This window comes from Peromyscus leucopus, chromosome 1, assembly GCF_004664715.2.
Source record: "Peromyscus leucopus breed LL Stock chromosome 1, UCI_PerLeu_2.1, whole genome shotgun sequence".
Taxonomy (NCBI): domain Eukaryota; kingdom Metazoa; phylum Chordata; class Mammalia; order Rodentia; family Cricetidae; genus Peromyscus; species Peromyscus leucopus.
In genome coordinates, this window is record NC_051063.1 from 151,122,645 (window position 1) to 151,143,404 (window position 20,760).

Genomic DNA, 20,760 nt, shown 5'->3' on the forward strand with positions numbered 1-20,760 from the left:
GGTTTACATAGGGAGTTCTATGCCAGCCAAGACCACCTAGAGGGACCTTGTTTAAAAAGCAAGCAAGCAAACAAACAACAACAACATAATAATAATAATAATAATAATCTGAATGAGATGTGAAAAATCGCCCATCCTATAAACAGAATTGAATTTGAAGTGGAGTTAATCTAGACTTAGACCTACATTTTAAATACACACACCTCTTAGTTGCTTGAATTTGTCCAACAAAGGATTTAGTGACATCAGCTCCTTACCATCTATCACCTCAACCATGTCACCCACATGGCACTCAGGCCTGTTACCCACATGGTACCCCAATCATGTCACCCACTTGGGATCAAATCAGCAAAGATGAAGCTCATTAATGATGGGCAGTTGAGACCAAACTACAGTATTGCAGTTGACCAGAGTTCTTTCAGAGAAATTTGTCCAGGCACAAGCTGGGAAGTTGTAAGAATTGAAATAAAGAGACCTGGGGCATGGTGGAACACACCTATAGTCTCAGTACTCTAGTGGCTAAGTGGGAGGGTTGAGGGTTTAAAGGCAGCATGAAGTTTATAGAGAGACTCTGTATTAAACAAAAAATTTGGCCAGGCAGTGGTGGTGCATGCCTTTAATCCCAGCACTCAGGAGGCAGAGGCAGGCAGATCTCTGTGAGTTTGAGGCCAGCTTGATCTACAGAGTGACTTCCAGGAAAGGTGCAAAGCTACACAGAGAAACCTTGTCTGGGGAAAAAAAAATATTAGTCACTTGTTCCAGCCTTCCAAAAGTAACCAGGGCAAGAAGTTATGGAGAAATGGCTCTTACTATGGTATCAACTATTTCTTTTTTATTGTGATAAAATACTCTAAAAAGCAACTTAAGGGAGAAAGTTTTAGGTAACAGTCCATTATGGCTAGAGTCACAGCATCAACAAAATCTTCAGGCAGCTTGTCACATTCCATTCGTAATCAGGAAGCAGACAGCAGTAATTGCTTGTGCTCAGTGAGCTTTCTTCTTTACATGAGGTCAAAGACCCGTGCCCAGAGAATGGAGCCACCTACTTTTAGAGTTTTATCACTTTGTCTAACCTTATTAACATTATTATTATTATTATTATAACCTTATTAACATAATCCATCACAGGCATACCCAGAGGCTTGTCTCCTAAGTGATTCTAGAGCCTGTCCAGTTGATAGTGAATATTAACCATTCCATTTAAGTCATTTCCTTCTACTCCTGTCACTACAGACTCATGGCGATCTTATAATGCAGAATTATATTCAACCCAGCTTCAAAATTCCCTAACAATTCCAGAATTGTTTAAAAATCCAAAGTTCTGTCTCATGAGACATAGAAAAATCTCTTAACTGTGGTGTCCTATAAAATAAAAATCAAGCTTTATAGTTCCAACATACAATGACACAGAATCAATGTTCCCATACCAAAATGAAAGTATATGCGCACAGCAAGGAATAACCAGACCAAAGAAAGACTAAAACACAGTAAGGCAAATACTAAATCGTTCAACTCTTTGTCTAGCATCAGGGACTCATGACGGAATATCTGAGCCCAAAAGGAATAGGAGGTCCCCACCCTCCAGCTGTGCTGCTTGTAGTATATATAACTTCTCTCTTGAGTCCTTTCCACTATATTTTCCTCGGTAGACATTGTTATAAATTCTTGCATGGGGGGACTGCCACGGGTATCCCATGTGTGCAGGGAAACATGCTGGGCAGATGCAGTGGTGGGCTGGGCAGATGCATGACATGCAGGCATGGCAGCAGTGGCCAATAATTCACAACCCTGACACTGCATCTACGTGGAGCGTTTATTATAATAGAGAGATGAAGAGAAAGATAGGGAAGAGAGAGAAGGAGGGGTGTATTTCATGGGAGGAAAAGTGGTAGAGAGAGAGAGAGGAAAGGGTGGAGTTTTTCCTTAAAATGAGGCTTTTACATCAGGACACAGGGTGGTGCCAAGGGGTGGGATTTCAAGGGACAGATCAGAATGTTAACATTTCTCCAATTTGATTATTATAAAAAAAAGTGCTCTTTGTGAGCTACATAGAGAAACCCTGTCTCGAAAAACAAAAAAAAACAACAAAAAAAAAAAAAGTAAGTTATGGGAGCAACTGGCAAAACAAGGGCACTGAATTCTCAAGGATACTTCAAGCTTACTTCAAGCTGACAAGGGGCGAAGTGGGGAGAGAAGAACCAGGAGTCATGCATGGTGGAAAAATCTCAGGAGAGTTCCTTGAGGAAGCTGTGGAGGCAGATTGCAGCAGTGGTGTTCCAGGAGCTTGGGAGGAAATGGCTTGCCAAATCAGGAGTATTAAAGCCATGGCAGCAGCTGCTATTTCTCTGAAGGTCAGGCAGGAACAATGAATTTGCAAAATATGCTTGAAAAAAAGGTGGGGTCAGAAATGAACTCTGGAGATTGTTAGTTTTCATCAGACCAGATTGCTTGATGCGGTAGCAAAACTTTTCGAAGGAGCCTGTAGGTATTTGTAAAACAGTTAGAATGGATTTACATCATGGCAAAGGGGTTAAAAATCTATTTAAGGACTAAAACTTTGAACCTCTGGAGTTAAATCTGAAACCTTTCTACCGTGTACCATGAAGTCTGTGAATGAGGCATACCTGTCTGTAATTGGAGATTATATATATGTGTGTGTGTGTGTGTGTGTGTGTGTGTGTGTGTGTGTGTGTGTGTGTATGTATGTATCTATTTATGTATACATATATACATATATATATAAAATCTTGGGATTGGGGCTATTAAACTGATACCCTAGACATCAAACATTGTCATATCTGAGAAGGATAAATTTAAGAAGAAGTGAGAGAGCTTTCCATATACCTAGGCAGCAATCCTAAGTCTCTCTGTGGTCATTGGGGCAAGGGATAGAAGCCCCAAAGGCAGCAGTTGTTCAGCTGATAGGTCCAGAAGATCTGACAGATTTTTTTCTGTGGAGTAGAAATTTGGGGAGACTGACCCACCTTGACTTTGCAGTATGAGGCAATTGGTCCTCCATTGCTCCACGTATTCACAATCTGGACAGAATCTCAGCTTTTCACTGCATGGCTAGTCTTGCCATAAGCTTCTGGGTGGAAGTTCTTCTGCGGCCATCTATTTTCTTAGAGAAGATGCAGGATGCTACCAGGAGCTGACATGTCTCTTTATCATAAAAAAAAACCTTTTATATTAAATGCCATATTCTCAGATCTCTACAGGTGTTTGAGGACTCGGGGAACAAAATCTGCTAGATGTATTTATAACTTTGAGGGCAAATATATGACTTAAATCTGAATATACAGGTTTCCCAGTTAGTTACAGCTTAATGAAGTTAGCAAGAACAGGGAAGTTCACATTCCTAAGCCTGAATAGACCTTGAGTAAGAAGAGACATTCTTTAAGCTGCTGGCAGTAATATTTGAATCTATTACCATTTCTAAGGCCCTATAGCTGTAGTTCCGATCTTTGAGTAAAGCCAGATTATAATCCTGAATGACTTATATGGAAATAATTATTTCTTAATCTGTCTCCTGAGAAGACAAAGAAGAGTGACAGGGGAAAGATCCCAAGGCCAAATGAGAACAAGAAAAAAGGGGCTTGTGAGTCAGGGTGCAGCCCAACTCTGAGAAAAAGACCCTCTGAGAAAAGTAAAAGGACCCTCTTGGTGGACTGTGCCAGGGTTCCCATCCCTAACCTAGCCCTCCAGCCTGTCCTGGGAACAGGGAACACAGAATGACATATTCTTCATAGCTGCTTCAAGCTGAAACAGATAAATTGAAGCATTTAAAAGTCAATCAGAAAGAAATACAGACGGCCATATCAATCATACATTTCCATTTGCACGTAGGAAATAGACTTTGTGAAGGAAAGATGGAGAAGTAGCAGTGCAGTCAGGTGGGAGAGAGGGACCTACCCCCTGGACTGTGGCATGGTGCAAGCAGCCACAGGAGGATGAAACCAAGCCATGGGTCAGCAGCAGTGGTGGGGGCAGGGACCATAGAGCATTTTTCTACAATGAGGTTTAAGGCCCAGCGGACTGACCTCTGACATCCCAGAGGGTTACTGAGGGCTAATAATAATGGTGCAAGATAGCCAATGGACCTTCATCACAAAGGCTGTGGAATTAAGAAAGCACAAGCCATCTCCATATGCTGTCGCATGAGGACAGGGCCAAAGGCTATGAGCCTGAAAGATACATGGCACCAGCAAGTGAAAGGAGATGAATCTGACCTTCAGGTTCCCAGAGGACTAATGAACTGCACAAGATGCAGCATGTGGGTTGTGAATTACTGGCCACCGCTGCCACAAGGCATGGCGTGCATCTGGATTAGCCTGCCACTGCATCTGTCCAGCATGTTTCCTTGTACTCGAGGGATACCCTCAGGGGTCCTCCCCCCTCAGCAATAATTCATAACAGATATCATCATGGTCCTGGCATCTCCAACATCTGGGGGACTCCATAACAATTTAGGCTTCACCTTCACAGGGTCACAGAACTTCTTTGGGTCTCCTTGCAAGGACATACATTGCCTTTGTTATTGTTCAAATCAGAGCTTCAGGGTTTTCTCCAACGGGTCTAATCTCTTTAACAGGTGATTTATCAGTATTTATTTACCTTGTTTGCAACTTTAAACTTTTTCATACTCCTTTCCTTTAAAGTTTTTATATCTGTCCAAACTTTCTTATACAGATCTCAGAGTAGTGGGCACTAGCCATGCTGTGGCCTGGATGTTGTGATGTCTTGAAATTTCCTCTGCCAAACAAATTAGTTCCTTACTTTTTAATTGAATCTTATTCCAATTCTCAGGACATTGGCAGAATGCAGGTGACTTTCTGACAGAATATAACACAGATGGCCTTTAGCCTAATTCTAGATAGAAATTAAACATCATGAAATGAGCATCTACTCAACATTTTTTTTTTTGCATTCTAATCTTGTAAACACCCACTCAAATTTCTAATTAATCTCTAATTACACCATTCCAGGACTCCTTCAGTCTACAGCTGCAAACTCACATGTTCATCCCTCAAACCAGTTCCAAAACCCCACAAGTCACATGATCGGGTTTATTTTAACAATAATGATCGGGTTTATTTTAACAATAAGTTAATAGTATTAATTTTCTGTATTTTTAAAAATTTACTGTGATAAAATACCTGACATACTAACTCAAGAAAGGAAAGGTTTGTTATCATTATTATTATTATTTTCATTATTATTATTATCATTATTATTATCATAACAGAGAAGACAGGTGGCAGGATCATGAGGTAACTGGTCACATTGCATTAGCAGTCAAGAAACAGCAAGGAATGCTGCTATTTAGTATGCTTTCTTCCTTTCATTAGAATTGGGACTCCAGCTCTAGAATGGTGTTGACCACATTTAAGGAGGTCTTTATATAGTTACTAAGCCAGTCTAGAAACTTCCTCACAGTCCTGACTCAGAGTTTGTCTCCTAGGTGATTCTAGTGTTACAGGGAGCCCACCAGAGATGAGCTCTCAGACACAGTTTATAGCCAATTGAAAGTCTTTAATTCAGCCAGCTGGAACTACAGTCAGGTATTCAGGACCTGAGCCTTTAGATAAAGGGACTTTGAAAGGCAAAGAAACACATCCTGGTGTCACACTCTGTGGCTGCAGGGGGCAGTTTTACATAAGCTAGCAGTTTGACAGGAGCTAAGAAAAACAGTTAGCTGGAGGGTAGGGTGGGGTGAATTCACAAGCAGGCTTTTTAACAGAAGCTAAGATAAATTAGCTGGAGCATCTTGGCCTTTAGGTCCTGCAATAGAGCTGGTTAATTTTCCACATATTCTCCATCAAGGAGATCAAATCCTAGTTAAACTTTAAATGGCCTCAGCAAGAATACAAAATGAAGAAACTTTGCACTGCCTTGCCCTGTCACACTAGATCCTGTAAAGGTGACAGTCAATATTAACCACCACATGCATATATTCATGTATGTAACACAGATATTTATATTTTCTTTCCCCATATTTTTGCCATGTTATATAAAATTGACGTAGTAACATAAATTCAGTATAAATTCACATTATCACATTTACATTTATAAGATAATAAAAGACTAAGCAATCCTCAAGGGATTTTGTCATCTACTCCAGAGAGAAGAGTATGTTTGAGGTTGTATGTGGGAGGGGTATTTAAATCATGTTAAGCTAAATTATGACCTTGTTATGTCTTCATTTGAAAATTAAGCATGGCATAAAATATGTTTGGACAACAAGTTGATAAGTAGGCTTGTGGTGGTTAATCTTGATTGTCACCTCAATTAACTCTGGAATAAACTAAGAGACATGCCTCCAGGCATGTCTGTAAGACTGTTTTCAGGAAGAGTTAACTTCCACAGTGACACTTACTTGTGGCAGCTGGGATATAAAGAGGTCCAAGGAAAAAAGAAATGCTTCTTGATTGCCTGTCTTCACTTCTTGTTGGTGAGTGCCTTGATCCTGCTGCTGCTGCTGTGGGACCCAGGGTAGCTTGGCTACGCTGCTGTCTTAACAGGCTCAACAAAAAAACAGTTAAAAAGTAGGCCTGAGTGCTGTAAGATGTCTTTCTGTATGTTGTGAATATGTATTGCTCTGATTGGTTGATAAATAAAGCTGTTTGGCCTATGGCAGTGCAGGATGGAGCCAGGTGGGAAAACCCTGGGGAGACAGTGAAAGAAGAAAGGAGAGGCAGGGGAGATGCCATCCCACCATCCAAGGAGCAGCATGTAATGGTACACAGTTAAAGCCACAGAACATGTGACAACATATAGATTAAAAGAAATGGGCTGAATTTAGTTATAAGAGCTAACTAGCAAGAAGCTTAAACCATAGGCCATGATCATACAGTTCATAATTAATATAAGCCTCTGTATGTTTATTTGGGTCCGAGCAGCTGCAGGACCAGGCAGGACACAGAAAAACTTCCAGCTACACCTGAGTTTTGGCTTGCTATCAGGCAGCACCCTGTAGTTCCAGGAAAAAGCCATAAGCTGACACCACACAGGGATGGGCCAGCATCTATGGGGAAGTACCTGACATTTCGACTATTCCAAGGATTAGATAAAAATAAATAAGATCACCAGATGTCCCTAAGCCAAGCACATACCTATTCCCCTTTTGCCAAGACACCCCTAGACAAATGTCAGCTAATCAGGATCCTGAACCCTGGAAACCCCCTCACTCTAAACCTCCACTATGATTGAAAAAAAAAAAACCTTTCCTGGGCTTGGCACACTCTGCTCTCACCACTGTGTCAGACAGACAGCAGGTCCAACTTGAGCTTGAAATGAAGGCTCTTTGCTTTTATCTACAGGATTCAGTCTCTCTGGTGGCCTTTGGCAGGTCCCCATGATCTGCTTCTACCATACTTTGCAGAAATCAGAATCAAGCTTCTTCTAAAGTGCACCAAAAACCAGTGACTGTCTAAAAATTGTCCAGACCTTCTTTACCAGATTGTATCTGTGGAGACATCCACCTTCACAGGATGAGCCACTACCAGGCTTTCATTCTCTCCAGTATGCGGACGGCCATTGTTGGGCTATGTAACCACTGTTGCAAAAAAAAAAAAAAAAAAAAAAAAAAAAAAAAATCTAATGAATCTTAGTCTAACAGTTCTGCTCTTTTAAAGAACCCTGGCTAACATGGTCCTTATTTCTCTTTCAATTTTCAATGATAGCTTTGGTTGATATAACAATCTATGTCAGCTGGTGTTGCTTTTTAAGGCATGAAGTATATTCTATACTCTGATGGTTTGGGGGGTTACTGATGGAAGATCTGATGTTATTCTACTTTCCATTTCAGTTGAGTTCATGCATTTTCTCATTTCTCATCCACTTTTTCTGACTTTTTCCTTTATGTTTTGACCCTACTCCCAAGGTCTTGGATTCACATGATCTGTTTCTCTCTATACTCTAGCAAGCTTTTGAAATCTTCATCTGGCCGTTTACCTCATTCAGTATGTACAAAGTCAAGTCAGCAGTTAAAACCTTGCTTTGATTTTTCATGTTTCCTCTTTTGGATTTTTTTTAACATTTCTTTTTGTTTTATTTGTAATCTTATTTAATAGACTACTCTTAAGGCCTTGTAAGGGTTAGATTTTAGCCACATTGTCTCAAGTTAGAGTAATTTGGGAATAGGGAACAGAAATTAAGACAAGGCTTTCATCAGATCAGCCTATTAGCAAGTCTGTGGGATATCTTCTTGATTAATGACTGATGTGGGAGGTCCCAGCCCACACTGGCATGGGTGGTGTTATCACTGGGCAAGTGGTCCTGAATGGTATACAAAAAATAGGCTGAGCAAGCTATGACAGGGAGCCAGTAAGCAGTAAGTTTTTAAGGCCTCTTCTTTAATTCCTGCTTCCAAGGTCTTGCTCACTCAATGATGGGCTGTAATCTAAGACTGTATATAAATAAACCCTTTCCTTCACAAGTTGTTTTTGGTTATGGTGTTTATCACAGCAAATGGAAGACAAACTAGGACAAGGGTTAACTCCCAGTTATCACTCAGAGAGGAGAAAACAGTGACAACATCAAAGCACAGAGGACACAGAGATACTGTTAATAATTAATCAAAGTCCACTAATATATCAGCAATGACAGTAAGATACAAATAAGATACAAAGTGGCAAAACTAATAAATAACATATAAAGTTAAAATTCTTTTAGGATAAATATGGAAACAGTATGTGAATGAAGTGAAGCAAGAAGACCAAGGAAGAGAAAAAATAGAGGAGACACAAAGTAAAATAAATTAAATGGAGAAGAATTTTTGGGAAGAGAAAAGAAAAGAACAATGTATTAAAAAAATTCTCAACAATGAGAAAATTCAAAATTAAAATTATGTAATTATAAGGAGAATAAAAATGACTTTAAAAATTATTAAAATGAATAAAGCTAAAATAATACTGGAAGTAAAATAGAAAAAAAACATGGTATAGTGGCAAAACAAGGAAAGAAAGCAAAGAAGAAAGAAAGAAAAAGAGAATGAAAGAAAAAGTAAAGAAGACTTCCCATTTTTGAAAAAATACATAAATGAAATTAGCTTAATATATAAAGGAGAATAATTTTTAAAATGTCTTTAAATATGATAAAGTAAAAACACTGCCAAAAGCACAGTGAAATGAACAAAGGGAGAAGCACATGTGTCAAATAAAAAAGAAAAAGGAAGAAGGAAGAACAAAAAGGGAAAAAGGGTTGTTTTCCTGCATTATTAAGGATGGCGGAGTATATAGTAGGATGGGGATGGGGCTTCAGTTGATCTTGTGGCCTCTTCCCTATGGCTTATTTGAGCCTGTATAAGACTAGTGTCTGATGTAGGCCAAGGTTGTACTTCATTTTAGTAATTTCACTTCTTTGTATACCAGGGCCTCTGCTGGCAGCATTCACTCATGCAATCTGTGGTCTAAACAGGTTTTCTCACCCTGTAGAATTTAGAGAGCATCTAGAGCTGTCTTTTTCTATGAACTTTAAGTCTTAATCCCAGTCTCCTTCACCAGCACTTTTAAACTTTTTAATGTCTTACTGACCTCCTCTCAATAGCTATCTTCCCAGTCTTCCCATCCCCTGGACTCTGGTGGGTTACATTTAAGCTTACTGACTGTGAAGAATTACAATTTTCAAACACCTAAGTTAATTCAGTCTAAAGGCTAGGTTCTTCCTCAGAGTGAATCCCAGATGCTGCTAACCCTGCAAATTGTTGTAGATAAGATAGAATCCCTCTTCAGGAATCACTACCTCTCCTGCAATTGAATGTGAAGCTTGCTAGAGCTGAGAGCATTTCCTGAGAGTAGGAACTGCCATTGTCTTTTTGCCAGGGCCCCAACTTACCATTTGGATCAGACTTCTGCTTTTCTCCTGTTGTAGGGCATTTTCCTCTGAACCGAAATATTCCCTCCAAGAGGGAGGGAAAGAGTCATGAGAATCAACAGGTTAACAAAAAGCCATAGTCTGAAAGAATCAGAATTTGGAAGATTGTCCATGGCCATGCCCCATCAGTATAAAAAAGATCAGGAGACTCTGCCTGGATGTGGAAAAGAGGTTCTCAGATTGTCAAGCTGTTCGCAAACTGTGCAGAGAGTTCCAGGATTGTAGCTTTCATGAATTTTCACCAATGCTAAGGTGACTTTTCGGGTGATTCACCTTCTTTTGAGTCACCCTACTCCTGTAAGCAATCCCTCACCTAAACTCTTTTTAGTTAACCCCCCAAAAAACTCATTGGTTCACCAAGATGGACTGTCATGATGAATTCCCTTTCTGGGGTAGATGCATTTGTGTGTGTGTGTGTGTGTGTGTGTGTGATCTCCTGTCACATGACACTTCCCTACACTAGGGAACCACATGGCTGGAGCTTGGCCTACTCTTTCATTGTATTTTGTGTTGTTTTTCCTCCCTCCCTCCCTCCCTCCCTCCCTCCCTCCCTCCCTTCTGTCTTTTCTTTTTGGAATACAGCTTATTTTATTTTAAGTGTTCTTTCTTCACCTTTTCCAGGTATCAGGAAGAGAGCCTCTCGTCTGTCATCTTACCTGGGAGTAGTCCCACCCTCTTTGTTTTGTTGTTTTGTTTTATTTTGTTTTGCTTGACTTGGTTTGGTCTGGTTTTTCTAGACAGGGTTTCTCTGTGTAACTGCCCTGGCTGTCCTGGAACTCTCTCTCTCTGAAGAACAGGCTGGCCTCGAATTCACAAAGATCTGCTTGCCTCTGCCTCCCAAGTACTCGGATTAAAGGTGTGCACCACCACTGCCCAGCTACTTGTTTTAAGGACAGAATGGAAATGAAAACTTAAGTAGCACTGGAGACTGACATTTAAATAAGAGAATTTGAATTCAGGCTGCATCATGTACTACCTTGTTGGGTAAAAAAGAAACAATGTTGTTTATCAGGATACACTTTGCCCTAAGAGACTCCATTTTACAAGCAGCTTTTGACTCCATTTTGAGTACAAACATAGACGGGGTGACTTTGCATCTTGTCAGCTATGTAACAGCATTTGTCATAGTTTTATGATGATAAAACTTGCAGAGGAAGGGGTTTATTTAATTCTTAGAGAGCTCTCTCAAAAAAGGGAATATTGCCTTCATAGGTGATCTTCACAGTGCTTTTGCTTGCTCTATTGATTCTTGACTTTCAGTCAGGGAGAATTGTCAACTGGATCGTGGGGCATGTGAATATTTCCTTTTCTTTTCCATGATAACGATCTTTTTCTCTTTTAATTCTGTCTCATAAAGCCCGGGAGGCTTCCCAGGTGATTTTGATTGAGGCAGCAGAGGAGAACCCTGGGAAGAAGAGGCTAAGGTCTCCATTTCTGTATGGTGGCCAGCTAGGCTGGGAAAGAAGGCTAATCACAGCCCCTGGGTATCTCCTTGAGACTCAGACAAGTGAGAAATGTGGAGCTTTGATTTCACATTTGTGATGACATATTCGAAACAGAGAACTCTAACAAAGAGAGTTGATGACAATTAAGTGTACTGTGGAGGTGGGATGTTTAAGCTCCTGGGCTTGTCATTTCTCCCCAGCAGTCTGCCACCTCCTGAGTGCTTGGTACTGACTACCCTCACTTCTTCCATGACATGGCTGCCACTCAAAACCTCAAGAGTCTTCATCTCTGACACTAACCTTAGAAAATCTTAAAGTTCATGATATTTTCTGATTTTCTCATTTCCTTTCTTATGAAATTTTTAATTTCATAACTTTGGGAATTTTAAGCCTCTAAAAAGTCATAGCAAATCCACACAGATCCCTAACCTTTGCTTTTATGCTGCTGTACTCCATATGTGTCTGTGTACCTATCATATGGGAGCTCCTTGGAATTCATACAGAAAACACCCAAGTTCTCAGTACAAAGGAGCTTTATTACCCTGGAGGGACAGTGGGGTGGGGTGAGGAGTGCTGCCTCTGGATTAGACAAAGACAGACAACAGGTGTCTCTTTAGAAGTGGTTTTAAGGAGAAAAAAACACTATGCTAGTATGTTAGTAAGCCCTGGTTGAACCCATTAGCCAGTATAGCCAATTTATGAATTTTGATTACTGGACGTTGGTGTGTTGATAGCTGAACCTTGGTGTTTCAGGCTCAAGAATGAGTTAGTGGCCAAATAAGGGAAAGGACGTTGGGGGTTAGCTTTAGGAATGTAATCTAATGGTTTAGCAAGGGAGAGGGAAGGGAAAAGGGCAAAACCTGATGGTTTGCTATTTGCCATGTGACGCCTGTTAGAGAGCCCTCCATTCTCACCTTTTTGTTTTATTATTGTGTGACTAGATGTGGGTAAGAGAGATTGGTTCTCTCTGGCTTCTTCCTGTTGACATTGGGGCATTATTTTTAGGGACCAAAGAAAGCTGTAATGTTGATCAATGTCAGGAAGAGCAGGCTGTGTCAGTCAATGTCCAGGCTCTTGGGGCTAGGGAAGTACAGGCAGCATTGGAACAGCTTGTGAGGCTGAATCATTTGGGGCTAGTCACTTTGGAGCTGTTTAGGATACAGATTATTAGGAAACATTTGGAGCTGGCAAGTTATTGGAGCAAAACATGTTGGGACAGACAGACTAGGGATGGAGGTAAGTAGTTTAGGAGGAAAATTTTTATCTTGGGTGTACATTTGAAAATTATAGGCCCATAGTTCTGGTAACTGGGAAAGGGGAGTCCCAAGACAAGGGGAAGGTGGAGAAACCCCATCCTCAGGAACAGACAGATGTGAAAACTTAGGCTATTGGTTGATAGGAGTTGTTAGTTATTTAGCTGCGTTGTGTTCTTACCCTGCAAGGAAATGTCACGAAACACGACAGAATCCGCTTATAGAGTTTATTAGAGTTAAAGGGATAGAGAGTGCTCAGGCCTGTGGGAGAGACACATGCGTGGAGAAGAAGGGGGACTGGGAATCATGGCGCTCTACTTTAAAACTGGCTGGGGGCGTGGCCAGGTCACGACACTACTCCACAAGTGTGCATAGATCACATGGTCACGTTGCGCGCTTACGTGGCCATGTAACGTCACAGATCCTGGTCACGCGAGACGCCTTGACCCTGAACTTGCTAGGCGGAAGTGTCCGGGTCCGCCAGGTATCCTGGTTACGAGAGACGCCCTGACCCGGAAATGCCTATCCTGACCTGGAATTGGCTAGGCAGAAGTGTCCACCTGGTATATGTGACCGTGGGGGCGTGTTGTAAACCCTTCAGGAGTACTTATCTAGAATATATTTGACTTGATGGACTCAAGTTGATTTCCTGAAGCTTATAGGAATTTTTTAAGTTTACTTTTAAGAGATAAAAGTTTTAGATGTGTTAGCATTGAAAGGATAAAAAAAAAAAAAAGCTGAACAGGTTACTTTTCGGCAGGCCCTGCCCAGGTATGCCAATTAGCAAACATGCCACAGACAACAATTAGTGCAAGAGATTTACTGGGGGAGGGAGTGGGAGAGATTGAAAGAGTGAAAGGCCATGGCAGGAGTGGGTATATAAGAGAGGCAGGCAGACAGACAGACAGACAGTGAAGAAACAAGAGACAGAAGAGAGTCAAGAGAGGAGCAAGAGGCAAGAGAGGCAAGAGCTGTGCCTGGCAGGCAGTTTTAAGGGGTACTCATGTCACAGAGCTGGTGGTGGAAAGTCACCTGGCGACAGGTGATGATGTAACTGCTTTGGCAGAGGCAGGTTGCTGTCCTGGCAGTGGAAACTGACAAGCATTATCATTGGTTGTAATCTATGTTGAAATCCTCATTGTAGAAAGGGCAATAGGTTCATGTCTTTGAATCATAGTAAAAGTTTGGGGATCCAAATAATAGCATAGAAAGAGGGAAAGAAGACTGAAACAGCTTTTCACATACCTTAAATCACTCTCTCAAACCCCTACTTAAGCTTTCATATCCTCAGACCTTACAACACCTTTTGAGATCTTTATAACTTGCATTTACGGACTTTTACAGCTGAACATTTACATCTGCAGACCTTTATAACTTGTATTTCCATACATTAAAACATTTTGTTTTAGAACCTTCAGATTTCAGACCTTTACAACTTGGTGAGTGGTGAGTGTATATATATATACAACTTGAAGGTGGGGTTTCTGATTGTCATATATTGTAGGTTTGTGTTAGGTTTTGTAAAAAAAAAAAAAAAAAAATCTTATCTGCTGGGATGAGAGTCAAGTGGGTTTGGAAAAAGGATAGAAAAGATTTGGTATTAGAGTGAAATAGAGAATAATGTCCTGTGTTGAAGGAGGGTTAAATGCTGGACTGACTGACCTGAAGCTCATAAGGGCTGGAAATATGCCTAAAACCCCGAATTTTCTAATCCTGAGAATGGCAGGATTAGAGTGCCCCAACCCCTTGCTCACGTGCCAGCTGACCCCAGCAATTAAGCTTCTCTGAATGTGGAAGAGCTCCAATGCACTTAAACTGATAATCCGTACATCTCCAAGGCTATAGGACTGGTTGCTGCTTATGTGATCACTGAAACATCCCAAGCTGGACTTTCCATATGACCTTATAAGGTTTCTTCCCCGGGCCCCTGTCACCCCTGAGTATCCAAATGAAGCACCCTCCATGTTCTCTCTCATACCAATGATATACCATGGCATGGACCCAACCAGCCATTCTTCCGAGGATGTAACTGTCCCTTGCCCCCTCCAAAAAAATGGGCTGTTCCACTGACACACTCTCAGGATCAGTCTTCAGCTGTGACTGTGCTCGGCTGCATGGGTGGGGCTACTGCACAATAGTCCAACCATGTCTGAACGAAGCAAGACTCAAGCTCAGGATTTCGGTATGTTGTTATCTGGGTTATGTACTAGGGTAGCCTGGAGGGAAATGGAATGAGTCATAAGGAATGAATGGGCAGCTTGGTAGGCTGCTATGTCAGCACAAGTATTCCCTTTACTGACAATAGAGGAGTCAGTCTGATGTTCTTGTAATGAACCAAGCCAATTTGATAGGGTAAAAGAAAGGCCTTGAGGAGGTTATGTATATATGAAGACTTTAGAATTTTTCATTCCTTCCATATTGCTGAGCGTGTTAGCAAGACATGGAAAGCATATTTGGAGTCTGTGTACACCATTAATGATGTATATTTTAATGATTTAGAAGGCTCTGATGAGAGCTATTATTTTTGTCTGTTGATTGGTAGTGTGTAAGGGTAAGAAGGCTACCTTGACATCATCTGAGACCATTGTGTATCCTGTAGCAGGGTGTCCACCTGACAGGAAGGAGCTACCACCTGTATAAAAAGTGTAGGCAGGGGGCTGGAGAGATGGCTCAGTGGTTAAGAGCACTGACTGATCTCCCAGAGGGCTGGGATTTAATTCCCAGCACCCACATTGCAGCACATGACTGTAACTCCAGTTCCAGTGACCTGACACCTTCACACAATGCACATGAAATAAATTTAAATAATTTTATTTTCAAAAAAGTGTAGGCAGAAGTAGCTAGAAGACCATCTTATATGTGAGAGGGATGGAGGAGGAGGTCTTCAAGAGTCTTTGGATAGGAGTGAAGAGGGTCTTGGAACGTTGGGGTTAAGGGGTAAGCATGAAGGGAATTGAGGGGAGGACAGGTAAGAAATGTGAGTGATGAGTTTTTGATAAGAAAAGTTTGGAGGGATAGAATCCAAGACAGTAGAAGGCATTAAACTCCTTTGTAAGAATTGAGAGAAAAAGAGAAGGGGATAGACTATGTGGGAATTTGTTAGATTTAGAAATGAATAGAGAGGTTGTGACAAGAGTGTGTAGACAGGGAGGCCAGCCATGGATGGTGTTGTCTAAAGTTTTGGAAAGGTAAGCTAACAGGAGCAAAGGTCAGTCTTAGAAAGTGTACCAAGACCCCAAGGGCATAAATGATTTTCAGAAGTGTAAAGATGGAAAGATCTGCATAGATCTGGGAGGCAGAATGCCGGGGCTGAAAGGAGAGCATTTTTTAGTTTGAAGGATCATTTGTCAACAGGAAGAAGAAGCTCATAGGCAGATCCAGAAGTTGGAGCAAGTTAAGTGTGAGATTCGGAGGGTTCTAGAGGACAGGCTGTGCACTGTGACTATAGGTAAGGGACAGAGTGTGTGAGACCTCAGAATTCTCTCAGGACTGAAAAAGTGGCCCCTGTATCTAGGAGGAACATGACGAGGCCACCTGACACAAGAAGTGAGACCCTAGGTTCCTTCTAGAACAGTGTTTGGTGTGAGCTTGGGCAGGTCAGTCAATGTCATCAGAGATCTGAGAAGGTTAAATTATAGCAAAGGGTATAATCCAAATGGCATAAATATCAATTATAATGACAGAGACTTTTTCATTACCTAGATAGTTATTCTGGTCTCCCATGGTCTCACTGGCTGGATAATAGTGGTAGATCTTCAGTTGTCATAGGCCAGCGGCCTTCAGCTGTCAGATCCAGGTCAGGGAGAATTTTCCTGCATGGGAACTTGGAAAAACTGACCTTACTTTAGTCAGGCAGAGTACAGCAGTCAACCCAAAAGTGTCCACAGTTTGAGCAGAGCCCTGGTGGCAGTTGAGGCAGTTTTGTTCAGTGGTTAACGATACCACAATCTAGGTGGAGTCATTGTGTCCCACCTGGCTTCTTTGGGAATATATTTTTATTAGGAATGGACATGTCTCTATAATTATTAAATATTTAAAATGTCATGGTTGGCAGATCTCTGAATAGTTTGGGGACCACCTATCTAATATATGATTTGTTTTAGGCTTAATTTTGAAAGCATATATTGGAGGCTAAATAAAGTTTGTCATTAAATGAATTATATAATAGTTTGCAAGTTAGTAGTTAAAAGATTGTGGAGATAAGAGGCTTTTGAAAGTGTAGAACAGAGCAAGATATATGAGATTTGGGGATTGTTTGCATGAGTTGCAGGAGGAGGAGAGGTCTTGGAGCTCTTAAGGAAGAGCAGACAGCTCCAAAGAGGAGAGCAGAAGCTGTCAGACCACAGGTGAGACCTGAGAGACAAGAGAACAGGGTCACATAGAATTGTAGGCAGCTGGGGGGTTGTGAGGGGAGGAGAGGATTAAGTTGGGAAGTGGAGGGAGGTGGAGATTGAAAACAGCAGCCTAGTGAGCTTTGGCAAGTTTTCTGATGGTGGCAGGCTCCAGTGGGCTTTGGTGGTAGACACTGGCTCTATGCATCAGGGACAGATGTAACAAGTTCCTGGAGTGGTGGCAGTGGTGGAGGTAGACTCTCTGGAGCTGTATGGTTAACAATAAATCCTTAATGGCAAGCCAGCAGGACTCTGACGGTGGAGGAGTGGGTGAAACAGGCAGTTCCTCAAAAAGTCTATTTTAAAAGGTTATTTTAAAATACCCTCCTTAGCGTTCATCTGCCTTCCTATAACTGCCCATGTACCTGAAACTAAAGTAAGGGAAGGGAACGGGCATTCCATCTTGTGAAAAGTCAGGGGTTCATGCATCTAGATATCATGAATTCATAGGGTTAGACCAACTGTATCTCTGAAAAAAGGACTTCTTTTCCCTTCTTTCTTTCTCTCTCCAATGTACAATGTACAGAAAAGTTTATGTATCATTTAAAATCCCAGTCATATTGACACTACCCAGGCCTGTGAGCAGAAAAGGCCTCTAGGCTCACAGCCCAAAAGCAGGAACATGTCCCTTACATTACAGGTCTCACATGCAGATGATAACTGGAACAAGGGGGTTTGAAAAGACACCCAAGACTTCATGTTCATCTGTCTATTAGTGTTCCTACTGAGAGGGAATGAACAAGAGGAATGGATCTAAGACAAAAGTATCAAGGATAGACAAGTGACAATGGGAATTCTAATTCTGAGGGAACCATGGCAATGTAATAGTTCAAAGAAAAAGAGGCACTTAGGATGTGTTTCTGAAGATATGACCAATGGCAATTTCATGATGCATCCTTAAGGTACGTGAAATGTTAAACAGAACCAATGCTGGAAGAAAAATATATCCAAAAATGAAACTCACAGATCCAAGATAAATGGGAAAACTTGACTTCTGTCACTACCTTTCTCAGCACCCCTAGAGGCAACATTGTGGAATATTCACCTGACTGTGGTCTGAGCATCAAAAGCAGCATTAGCATTAATAGTTATGAGAAATATATGGTCTCTCAGATTCAAGCATAGCTTTTATAGTTATCTTATTGTTGTAAGGCTTTGACACCTTGATAATTTTTCTTCCACATCACCTGGATTTGTCAGTGTGAGAGTCAGAGCTTCCTCAGGTGCCAAGACATTTTCTGGCTATTCAATGCAGAAGACCTTGACCTCACTTCTCATCCAAGTGGAGAGGTTGGCTGTGACTGCTTGAGTATAAGATGGGCCTCACAGGCTCAACTGTTTCGACACTTGGTCCGTGGCTAGTGGTGCTGTTTGAGGAGGCTGTGGTGGCTTTGGGATGTATGGCTCGATAGCAGAAGTGGGTCACTGGGGCCAGGAATGGGAGTCACACTTGCCTCTGCCTCTGGACTTAGCCCTCTGCTTCTCAATTTACAAAGATCTGAAGATGTCCTGTCACATGTCCTCACCACCATGAGCTGTGGTTGACTGAAACTGTAAGCCAGGGCAAATCTTTCCTCCCGAGAGCTATTTCTGTTCAGAATTTTCTCACAAGAAAAAGAAAAGCAACTAATATATTATTCAAAGGGACTAAATCACAATAATTCCAAATTAATTTTTAAAATGAAAATGGGTTAATTTCCCTAATCAAAAGTCCCCCCCCCTTCAGCCAATCATCTCTGGCTCTAAGCTTATGAGTTCAAATGGCATAACATGTCAAATTCAGGTCATGCTGTCCCAGGAAAGCATGTTTCCTAGTGGTCCTCATAACACAGGAAAAATGCCTGCCACAATGTCATCTGGGAAAGGGATGCTACAGTTAGTGAGATATTATCTTAAATTTTTAAAAAAATTTATTTGATAATAATAACTGCCACCTATTTTTTCTGTTCCCTATATCATTCTATAGGATCTCCATATTCTTCCCAAATGAATATAAATTGTTTTGTTTTGTTTTTTAGAGTTTTTAAGACAGTCTTTTTATGTAGCCCTGAGTAATCTGACACTATGGAGTAGACCAAGGTGGCTGAAAACTGGCAGTAATATTGTTTCTGCATCCCAAGTTCTTGGATCATAGGAGTATGCCACCATACCTGGCCAAGTTTTGCCATTAACCTATAATTTAAAAAAAAAAAAATCTCTACTTGATGGTCTGGAGAGATGGCTCAACAGTTAAGATCACTAACTGCTATTCCAGAAGACCCAGGTTTGATCCCCAGCACCCATGTGGTGGCTCATAACTACCTGTAACTCTAGTTCCAGGAGATCTGATTCTCTCTTCTGGCCCTTACAGGCACTAGGTATATACAAAGTACATAGAATACATGCAGGCAAAACATCCACCTGTATAAAATAAATCCATTAAACAAAATCTTTCTTAGAAATCTACTAGAAGTTTTGGTCATGAAACCACATGAAGCTATACAGATACAAGAGAAAATCACAAATATGACAACAGTAAAGATTTCTAAAGACTCAACAAATAATAATTAAAAATAAAAATATGTAATAACTCCCAGGTATTTTTGTCAGTGCTCACTTGTGTTATATCATGTAAATCACAGCAGTCTTGATTGAAGCACCTCACACATGACTTTATATTGAGTGTGCTATCATTCTTTGCAATACAACAAATACTGCCTAAAAGAAACATCTGGGCTCAGATGCAAGTCTACTGTATGCTATGGATGGGAGTACTTTTATTGCACAAAGTTTTATTCTTATATAGAATTAATGACATCATTAGAGAGAATAAAGATTTAAAATATTTTCCTACTTTCTTCAGTGAGTAATCATCAGGTTTGTATATATTTGGATTTTTTTATAGTATTTAATTTAAAAAAATGCTATTTTAGTTGATTATTTGAGTTCCATTAAAAATAAATCATTAGATGAATTTCATCTTAGGATTAGGAAAGATTTTCCAACAACTTCCAAAGTAGTCCTAAAACTCTTTTTATCATTTTGTACTAAGTATTTATGCAAAGTAGATTTTCACCATTAAGGACTATAAAATAAAATTATTGATCAACTATAAAAAATGTATAAGATGCTTTGCATCCAACATTAGTAAATATTCAGCCAAGAATTTATTCTTTATGTAAAAATAAAAAGCATACAATCAACTCATCAATACACAAACTTGTTTTCATTTTAATAAATGGTAAGATTATGTGTATATAAAACTATTTTAAAATAACTTTATCATTTATTATTTGCAAATGTTTGATTTGTGTATATATATTTATATATAAAATGTGTATTTTATATATGTATATACCTGAGATAACATGTAATTGTCTTGGGTAAAAAGAAGTTAGAAGTGGAGAAACTTTAGAAGCATTCCACTAAAGTATGGAAGTGTCTCCTATGCATATTGTTTGGTGGAAATGACTATATTATAAAAATGGTCCATGGATTCAACAAAACCTTCATAAAAATTATTTTGACATTACTTGCAGACCTTGTACAATCCTAAAACTCATATATAAACACAAAGGCTCCTCTAGTAGCTAAAGCAGTTCTGTCAGAAATAACAGGCTAGAGTCGCACAATATATTACTTCAAATTATACTACAGAGCCATAGTGACAAAGACAGCATTGTACTCACCCCCAAACAAGCATGTGGTTGAATAGAGTATAATAGAACAGAGTAGAGTAGAATAGAAAATAGAATAGAATGATACAGAAATAAACTCACAGATTACAACCTCTTATTTTTGACAAGTGTGTCAAAATCA